This window comes from Aythya ferina (genome assembly GCF_964211825.1).
Source record: "Aythya ferina genome assembly, chromosome: 3".
In the NCBI taxonomy this organism is placed as follows: domain Eukaryota; kingdom Metazoa; phylum Chordata; class Aves; order Anseriformes; family Anatidae; genus Aythya; species Aythya ferina.
Genome location: NC_140298.1, coordinates 49,097,126 through 49,107,873, shown reverse-complemented (window position 1 = coordinate 49,107,873; position 10,748 = coordinate 49,097,126).

Below are 10,748 nucleotides of genomic sequence, written 5' to 3'. Positions count from 1 at the left end.
TAGATGATAATTACACATTTTACTCAAAACTTTTAGCACAATTTCTGAAACACAGTTGGGTCCCATCAATACTTCAAGACCACGGGTTCATACCTGAGCTCCTTCAACTTCTGCTTGTGGCACTTGAAAGGTCCAGAAAGACGTTTCTATTCTTCATAAAGGCTTTCATTAAAAGCCTGTTCAGAGTCCATTAATGAAAGCCTTTAAATGAGAGGAAGCATGTGATGTTGACAAAGCTATGGCAAATTAGTCCAAAACCAGAACTGAGTGAAGAATTCTGCAAAGATTTTGGCTAGTCCTAAAATCTGTTATGGTTATATTATGTTTGCAAATATTACAGTCACTGTTCTGGGGTGAGGGGGTCAGAACTTTTATTTTTGACATTTGCTGCAAGGCGGTGGTGAATAATCATGTAAATGTGGTATTTCAAGAAGCATTGTACTGGAGCTGCTCCTGTTGACATTCAGATGTGACTGAAAAGAGAGTCAATACAATATGGCCCTGACTAACTAATCATGTAGCTCAAATATTGGATCTCAGATAAGTGAACAAATAGTTGTGGTGAACAACTTGTGAGCCAGTCACGGACAGATGTTTGCCTGTGGAAAACATTCAGCTAATAGTAAGTATTTTGGGAGGAGTCGTGGTCTGTTTACAGGCAATTTCTGGCATGATGGGGCTATATTCATCAATTAAAATGTTTAGTCTGAATTGGTTTCCAACTCTAATTGAAGAACTAGCTAATCTGGTTTGTAGCACTTTCCTTTTAAAGAGCTCCAACACACATGCCTTTCTTTGCTGTGTTGGTAACTGTGCATGAGTTTATTCAACTTCATCTTTACTGAAGGGTGTGGTATGCATGCTGCTCTTCTTGACCTCTCATGCTGTTTGACAGCTTCTCGTTGAACTCTTTCTTAAAACTTAAGAAAAAAGGAAATCAGTAAGAGCAGGAAACTGTAGCACAATGAAATAACACTAGTAATATCACATAGGTCTGCCAAACCATGACAATTCCCAGCTGGTTGCAAAGTGGGTACTGAATGTAAGAAGGAGCATCCTCACCTTGTGCCTCCCCAAGGAAATTGCTCTAACAGGACCCTGGGCAGGGTCCCAGAACTGGGTCTGGCTCTGCATGCATTAGCTCCCTCTGCCAAGGACCTCACTGTCCCTGGTGTGTCCTTGCAGTCCTTGTTTCTTCTCCGTGGTAAGAGGGTGAAAACTCCTGTCCCTCTGCTGCTGTGTAATGGAAATGATCTGCTGTAGACAGCAAGGTGCTGGGTAGCTGCAAAACCACTGTAAGCCAAAAAGCACCACTGATGAAAGCCTTAGGGTAGGAGGGCAGAAGGACTCTCCAGATCACACATGCTGCCAAAATCTATGGCAATCTTTGAAATGAAAAGTTTTTGAAAGGTCTGCCCCAAAAGAGAAAAGGCATTCTAGGTGTGGGTTAAACCTCAAATGCATGTCAGAGATGAGAACACTAATTTCTGCTTTTACACTCTGGGATATGCCTTGAAAAAGGTGTACAATGTAAACTCTGCTGGCCCTTCCTGGGGGTGTGAACCTAGGATCACACCAGCACACACACTACCTGCCTCCTGGTGCCTCATGGCTTACACAAACCTCAGCCCACTGCTGGGTGGTCTTCTCCAGGAAAGTCCCCAAGCACTTCCCAGCTGGGGCTGTCCATAGACAACTGCCAGGCTGGGACAAAAAGAGTGAGTGCCCTTTCCTCCTTGCCCATGTTTTCATGCAGGAGAAACCCAGGTCAGGCAGGAGAAGTGTGCCTTCTCAAGACAGCTTTGGCCACTGCTGCTCAGCTCCATGCCTGTAAAATGGAGCCACCAAGCATTCACATAGTCTGGTCCTGGCAGCCAAGCCAGCAGTGTGAGTGAGGACTAACTGTTGTGGCTCCTCACCCTTGTGATTTTCCAGGCATTTGAGAACAGCTGGATCCGTCTATAAGGGAAATGTGACACACTACCTCTTAGTTTCACTGTTGTTTTTGGCAGCAGGGAAATATCTTCAGCATGCTCCATTACCCAATACCAGAAGACACATGGCATTCTAACAGAGAGTACGGCTTCAGCTTGCATCCCCTACTGTAATGAGCAAGGCAGATTTGAAAAGTATTGCACCTCGTGGCAGTTTAACTGTGTATGCAGTCTTTGGAAAGCATCAACAGCTAGGGAAAAACCAATATCGGTACTCAAATATCTCTGAAACCACAGACCCTGTGACTGGAGCCAAGGAATAAAGCCAGTATTCGCCCGCTGTGAAGATTAAAACAAAAGTCATTCAGGAATTGGAGGTGTTGACCGGGCTGTACAACCTGATGGAAGGATAGCGTGTGTTGGGATTGTTGTGGATAAGCCAATGTCTCGTAAAGTAAGAACTAGCTGGTGTTTGCTGGATAAGCTTGTTACTGAAATGCAGGAAATCTCTTTGTCTTGTGTTTTAGTAGGCAAGCCAGGTGCAGTAAATTAGGTAGGTTAGCTGGGGTGCCAACCTCAGGAAAAAACAATTTTCTTTTGGGCCAACTTTATTCAGATTTTCTACTGCACTAATGATGATAAATATCAGAGGTCTGAGGTGACTAGAAGAATGCAGCTAACCTTCCACAAATGCTTCTCTCTACTCCACAGTCGAAATGAATGGAAGAAGCAGAAAGAACAGTCCCTGATTTAGTGCATTTAATGAATGTCATTTCTCAAGACACTGTCCCATGACAGCGAGGAATGCTGGCCTTGTTCTCCTTAAGAAAATGGTCCAAAACAATGCAGGCTAATAAAGCACAATCTTGAGGGCTCAAAAAACTGGAAGCAATGAAAACAACAAAAAAAATCACACATGGTATTTTTAAATAACGATTTCAAAATAAGTCAGATAAATTAATCTGACTGACGATTTCTGGGCACATGGCTGAGCAGGCTCAGACAAGCCATGGCAGCATGAGATTTGGTGGCTGAAAGCAGCTGAATTCCCTTGCAGGAGCTGTAGCAGTGCTGGCTCAGCTGGTGGCATGCACGGAAAGCAAACAACACACCGTGTCCAGGCTGGCGCACGGTGCTCTCCTTAGGTCAGCAGAGAGAGCGTCCCAGTGGCTGTCCGTGCTGGGGGTTGGCTCCATCAGTGCTCCAGCCAAATACCTCCATGTCCACTGATTTGTGTAGCCACTGAAACACAGCCATGACCCAGAACCAGCCAGGGAGCTGGCCGATTCAAGAGCAGGCTGTCGGCAGCTCAGGGAGTGCGAATGAAACACCAGCGCTTGGAAAACTGAACAACATTTTTCAGCTTGTCCACAGCTCCCTGAGAGGAACGCTCCCCAAAGCAAAACTCTGAAGCTGGATGTATTGTAAATGATATAAAATAATTGTGAGATTGGCAAGCCAGGCCAAAAACATCGCTGCACAAAGCTCTTTCCCAGACAGCTGGAAGTGTGTGTGCATGCCTGTAAGAGACTTTCATCCCCTTCACAGCCCCAGCACCTGCTTCCTCCCCAGCTGGGCAGGGAGAGGAGGAGCAGGGCTGAGCCGAGCTCAGGTACAGTCTGTCCCCGGGAGGTATTTTCAGAGACTGCGTGTCCTCGGGGAAATGCTGCAGATCCTGTGCTCTGAGCGTGCCTTCCCGCTTGGCACCAAAATTCCCCATTAGTGTGAGTGACAGGGGCTGTGCTGCCAAAAGGAGATAGTTTAATTACTGCTTCCCGCCCTCCTCCCTTATTGAAGTGGCTGTAAAACTGCTCATTGCTGAGCCTGAGCCATCCCAAGGAGCTGAGTGAGTGAAATATTTAAGAGGGTTATTTATTTAGGCATCGGACCCACAGGCTTCCTTCATAGCTGTTTGCGCAGCTCTGAAGCCATCGAGTATTTCCATAGCAAATAATACGATTTATTAGGACTGTCTTGAGTCCGTATGTACTCTCAACCATCTCCACAGACCAAGTCATGGAATCGGATACCAGAGGAGCTGGTTCAAATCAAGGGACAGCAAAGTGAGACTTCCCCAGACTGGAAGGCGCTTGCACCAGGGCTTCTGGACTCTGCTGCTCTTGAATGTAACAGCTTTCATTAAATCTTCAAGGGTGGGACAAGGCAGGATTAGTTTATAGGGAAACAAGGAAGTCAGCCTGCATGTACTTGCTTAGAGCACTAGGTTGATCATAGCATCTCCAGAAATGTTTGTCTCTGTAAAAAGCCAGTTCAGCTTCTGCAAGATGGGAATTCCCTAGTGCTATATGCCAGCACGCTGTATATGAAGCTGCTGGTAGCCAGTAGTCTGGCGAGCCCCTCAGCAAGAAAGAGAATGTGATTAATAGACAGACAAAGAGGCAGATGGGAATAGACAGCATGTGATGCTCAGACCACCAGGAAGGCTGGTTTTCAAGATTAAAAGAAAACAATACTTGGGTCCAGTTGCCGAGCTCACTTTTGGGAAGGGAAACTAGTTTAAAAGAAAAAAAAAAAGAGGAAGGGATAAGCAAGACTGATGGAATTACAAACTAAACGGCATAGTTTAAATTATTTAGAGAAAGAGCTAAGAAGTCATCAAATAATTTATTTTGGGACTCCTAGAAGGTGAAAAAGAGAAGAACAACTATTGCGGATACCTCAATGACAAATCATTTCATCCCTTCATTCCTTCAAGGACAGAGTAACAGGTCTCGAGAATGAGGAGAGGCAGAAATGTAATACATCCTTACTCTGTGAAGCTTTCTCCCAGTTTCGCAAATTATCTTTATAAAATAACTTGGAAAACAGGAACCAAGTGGGTATAAAACTGGATAGAAAACCATTTAGAAGAATAGCTGTTACTGAGGCAGCTTTGCACTGGAAGTTGGGTACTGAATAGGACTCTCCTGGGGACAGCACTATTCACTGTTTCAGTGACTGGAAAGATGAAAGAAAGAATATGCTTATTAAATTCATATCTCCTGCCAAATTTCCAAAATGCCAGAAGACAGGGTGAGAGTTCAAAGTGATCTTGACAAGCTGGAGCAGAGGTCTGAAGTAAGTGATGGAGAAGGGGAACAACTCAGCAAACAAAATGTAAAGTACCATGCTTGGGTAGATAAAATAAATATGTGTGTGTTTCTATACAAGTTTGAATTATCTGGCAAGATTATAGGTCTGTAGAAATTTTAGGGATTAGCCATGATGACAGACTGACTGTACCTGAATCAACAGTGTCAGAGAGTTGCAGAAAAAAAAAAAAAGAAAAAAAAATATTTTACTGGGATGCATAGGCAGAATTGTAGGGCATGCAGGGTTAGGGAAGACTGAAAGAAAGGCAGAGGTGTTGTCAGAAGAAAAGACTGAAAGGAGAAGCAGTAGCTTCTATATATGGTTTTACAGAAATGCCTTTGCAGCTTCATTTTATGTTCTTCAGGAGCCAATGAAACAATGACCATGGCAAAACAATGACAGTGGCAAAATCAGCTATCCGAGCTGAGATGCTGCAGGTATGGTGTGAGGTAGGTCCAGGCTCCAGATCGTGAAGCATGTGTAATCGATGCCAGCAGCAGTGGCGTGAGGGTGAAAAGCTCACAAGCCTGGCAAGGTGCTATCAGGGTTAATACTGGTTGGGCTTCAAGGCTTGTGTGTGGTGGTGCAGCCCACAGTTCTGACCCTGCAGGCACACCCTGCCCACCTCTTTGGCAGCCTATAACTTTTTAAAGTGATCATTTGGGAAAAAAATCTTTATAGTCCTGCGCTAAGATAAAAGAGAAATCTCAGGGACCCTTTCTAAATATTGAGGGAAAAGGGACAAAGATGATTTTCATCACTGTAGAAGTTTAATAGGCTGCTTTGAACATATATATCACTCTGAGATGAGCAATACTTTTGAAATTTGTCAGAAATACAGGGAATAATAGTGCTTCTTGAAAATCTGATGACAAATGATATTTAGTTGATCAAGCTATGAAGTCTGTGGTCACCTAGTATTTTAATTGTATTAAGCTTTGAAAAACATTTCCCGCACCTTAACAAGACAGCACTTAAGTGCAAGTGTAACATTGCTCAAATCAGATTTTAAATGTCTTATTACATTCACGCTCTTGCCCTCAAGAAACCTGTCAGGGCTGACAGGGTGATTTTGTTAGTGACGAGCGGTCAGTGATACTGCAGCGCAGGCAGTGTCTGGAGCCAACAGCGATCTGAGCTGGCACGGCGGAGCTACTGCTTTTAAAAATAAACTTAGTAAGTGAAGTTTACCACCAGTGCCTTACTCATTCCACTCTGTGTTTACGCTATAAGGATGGACACAAATTTGCTGTTGCTTCAGGTTTAGTTACAATTAATTAGCACCTTTCTAAACGCCAGATTTCCTACAGGAACTGCTACAGCTCCTAGGAAGATTGGCAAGGATTAGCATGCATCCTATGGGGCTTGATGTCACAGGTAGCTGCATGATCTGCTTCTTCTCCAACCGACTGCTGCATATAGGTAAAACTACCTTCTGGTAAAGCAATTGCTGTAGGAAAGGAGTTGAGGAGATTTAGGTCTTTAGGACTTTGTTTTGTAAAAGTAGCACACCAGGGCTCCCAAGGGAGTGCAAAGAGAAGCTGGTTATGAGAGAAAGAGGAGTCAGGGACTGAGTGGGGAAGGTAATAACGACTGGCTGTGTCATACAGAACACTGTGAGCACAAGAGAAAAACCATGATAATGCTCCTGGACTGACACCAGGTGATCAACAGTGGTGCAAATCCCTGGGCTCTGCTTGCAGCCAAGGCATCCCCCTCAACATTCCTCCTCCTCCCTTCTGCCACAGCCTGGTGTGCACTTTCCTGCCATGAGTCTAAAGCAGCCCAAGAGAGGATGAGGCAGAAAGAGTGCAGAGAGCCAAAAGGGAGCCACAGAAGTGAACTGAGGGCTAGACAGTTGTCCTTGCAGTAGGAGATCAGCACATTTGGACTTTCCAACAGGGCATGAGAAGGTCCAGTGGCTGGAAGCACACAAATTCATGTCTGAAACAAGGAACTTTTCTGAGCAGGATGAGAACTATGATGCAGATTTATCACTGACTGGATGCTTGAAGGAGGGATTGACCATCTTTCTAAAGGATGCACTTGGATGCAGAATAAATCTTTTGTCATCTGTGTGTGCAGCTTGGTCAGGCCAGATGGCTGCACTGATCATTTCTCCTGTTGCCATTTAGTGTATCTGTTGGCTCCCAACCCACAGGCAGGAGGCTGCCCTGGCCTCCCTGCAGCCCATACTATACTCCTCCTGCTGCTGAGGGACATTTCTGCTCACCATCTCCTCAGCTTTCCAGTTTCCTTCACAATACAGACCCAGCTGAAACTGTAGCCACCACCAGGAGATAAACAAGTGGAATGTAATAGCCCATGAATCAGCCAGGGTAAGAGCACGTCCCACCCCCATTCACTGTTTTCAAAAATGCACACCTGGGTAGTGGACACGTCCAACATATAATGAGTGCCATCTGCTGGCAAATGTGGATAGGGTATTGGGAATAAACAGCATAAACAGCGTGGGATATTTGCACCCTGTACATATATGTCCTCCAGCCTCTGGTACTGCAATGCTGGGTTTGCTCCCCCAGCTCCTGTTGTGCATTGACTATAGACACTGTGGATGTGATGGATGGATGGTACAAGCCTCATGCCTTCTTTCACTTTCATGATCCCTACACCTGTTTGCTGAGCAGGGGTGTGCAGGGCAGGCACTAACACTGGGCAAGAAGGAGCTGAGGTGGCCTGGCCAGCACCATGGTGTGCAGGCAGGTGCTGAGAAGGATGCTGAGCCACTGCTGGAGGGAGCAGCCTTGGGCAAGTTGCTCCGTTCAGAGCAGAATCTCTTTCAGGATAGATGTACTACTATTGCTTTTCCAGTGAGAAACAAAGCTTCCTTTATGGTATTTGTATATTTGTGATGCTTCTGATTCATTCTGGGAGTTTTTAACCCTGTGACTGCAGTGGTAGGTGGCAGTCGCACAACACCCTGCAGCACGGGGTCGTTACAGCCTGTAGTCAATGCACAAGGGTCAGATCTCACAACACAGCTTGTGAGCTTCTTCACAGTGCTCACTGCACTCCCTGTGTTAAGGACAAGAGAGAGCCAAAAGAGTAGACGGTTTTGGAGTGCATGTGTGTGTGTGTGGTTTCTATTTACTTTAGTATGTAAAAAATGTGACACAATCTAAGTTTATCCATTGTATTTATCTTCATTGGTGAGAATCTTGAAAGATATTAAAATAAATATTGGTCACTGAGCATCTTTTTTTTTTTTTTTTTTTTTTTTTGTGCAATTGCTGCAGTATAATCATACAGCAAAACCCAGCCTCTTGCCAGGCAAAATTATTTGTGTGCAGGCACTTCCAAACCAAGAGCCATTTAAACAGGAGTTCTACTGGGATCCTTTGCTTCTAGATGTGAGGACTTAGCAGTGCTTAGTTGAGGTCACTTTTCTCCAGTGATGGGATGGTGTGAATCTCAGCAGAGTACAAGATAACTGTTTATTATCTATGAGATAGTTGTACTCAGTATGGAGAGACTAACACCTGGCTATAAATGCCTTATCAGCTAAAAGAACTGAAGTATAGTGTTCATTCAGAGGAGACTAAACTGCAAAGCATTATTTCTATTATAACATGCACACATTATCATTTTAATTTGGCAAAATAAATGTTTCCTTCCTGCCAGTTTTCCAGGGACACTGCCTTACTTGGTCTGCCTGAGGATTCTTGAAACTTCCCAGAGCGTAAAAACATATGCAATGGATATGAAAACCCTCGTTCATAGTTTCCAAGTGAGCCTGAGTTAGGCATTGCTTCTTTTTCCAGAGAAAGTAATTGCTAGTGGTGGTATCTGAATCCACCAGCACCATAGATTTGATGTTGAAATAGTTTTTTCTCTCTTGAAGGGTGCAATGAGATGTAATTTTCAAGACCAAAGTTGAAGAAGCTTGTCAACCTCAGAGAAAATTGGTCTCGCAGCAGCCCTTGGGTGTGAATGTGAAAGCTCCAGGGAATGAAAACCATGTGTAATATTTCTGCTGTTTTGACTTGAAGTCTCACTGTATTGGTTTTTAGGAACTTTCCAAACTAATGGAGCAAGTGCTTGCTGAGTTAAGATCTTCAATGGACCTGTGAAGCCATAATTTTGGCAAAATAGAAGAAAAGAAAAGAAAAGAAAAGAAAAGAAAAGAAAAGAAAAGAAAAGAAAAGAAAAGAAAAGAAAAGAAAAGAAAAGAAAAGAAAAGAAAAGAAAAGAAAAGAAAAGAAAAGAAAAGAAAAGAAAAGAAAAGAAAAGAAAAGAAAAAAGAAAAGAAAGGAAAGGAAAGGAAAGGAAAGGAAAGGAAAGGAAAGGAAAGGAAAGGAAAGGAAAGGAAAGGAAAGGAAAGGAAAGGAAAGGAAAGGAAAGGAAAGGAAAGGAAAGGAAAGGAAAGGAAAGGAAAGGAAAGGAAAGGAAAGGAAAGGAAAGGAAAGGAAAGGAAATATTTGAAAATATTTGAAAAAGTTCTCCAAATGTCAGTTTGCTGTGTTAACATGTTATGGGCAATATCTATAAAAGCAAGTGTTGCCACAAACATACCCAGATACATGGCTTTTGTAAGATGTTACAAAGACAATAAAAGCTTGGAAAGGGAAAAGTCAAAAAAAAAAAAAAAAAAAAAAAAAAAAAAAAAAACAGCTTCCTAGGCAGGAAGGTAAGGAAGAAAAGAAAACTTCATTCCAAAGAGTTATTTTCACAATAAAAAGAACTCAGTGTAGGCAAGCCGAAGGTGATTTTATTTGCATTCTTAGAGATACATGGGCTAATCAAGTCTGAAATCTGTAGGACCTCCTGTCTACAATTAAACTAGACAGTAGGAAGGGAAAGCAAGTGAGGTCCTCAGAGATATCTTGAGGTTTCATTCCAATGAAAGAACAACCAGAATAGCTCTAGGGAAATGGCTGACTATGAAGAGAGTGAAATGATGAAGTAGAACATTTTGTAGTGCTGACAAATTGACTTATTAATGGACAAGAATAACCTCAGGACAATGAAGGTCCATAGGAAAACCTAGGGAAATCATCTCAGTTTAAGTCTATTTCTGTACAGACTTGTATAATTTGTTTTCAACTAAGCAGTCAAGAATTTAGCCAGCTACTTTCTATATTGAACTTACAAAAAGCTCTGCTTTTGGCCAGGCTAGTGGGATGAGTGCATCTGTTGTCTGTGTTTGCATTACTGCTTGCATGCTCTCATGCCTTGGTGGGTGTGCAGTGTGATCTCAGGTGAATCTGGCAAGAACAGAGTTTGCTGTTGCTCCATCTAAATAACAGAGTATAAGCAAACAAGGCCCTGGAGGTGCATGCCTTGGGGATGGGTTTTGGAATTTCAAATTCAGGTCTACATGTGCCATTAATCTGCAAAGATAAGATGAAAGGCTGGAATTGCCAGATCCCAGTTGCTGGAAAGAGACTTCCTTTGGCAGATGTAAAGACCACCTAGCAATGAGATGATGGCAAGACATCTTACAGCTCCGATGCTGCAGACTGCACCATGGTGGCAGGATCCAGGCTGACATCCAGACAGCTGAGATGGCTTTCGATTTAGGCAGCTGGAATGAGCCCCCTGCCCTCTCACAGCTCACAGTGAGAAGCTGAGGTTTCAAGTCATTTCCAATATGTCTTTACTTTCACAGTAGATGCAAATATGCTAAAATCTTGTTGTTGCCCTCCCTCAGCACCTGTATGTGTACTACTTTAACCATTTAACTATGCTGTTGCTATACCA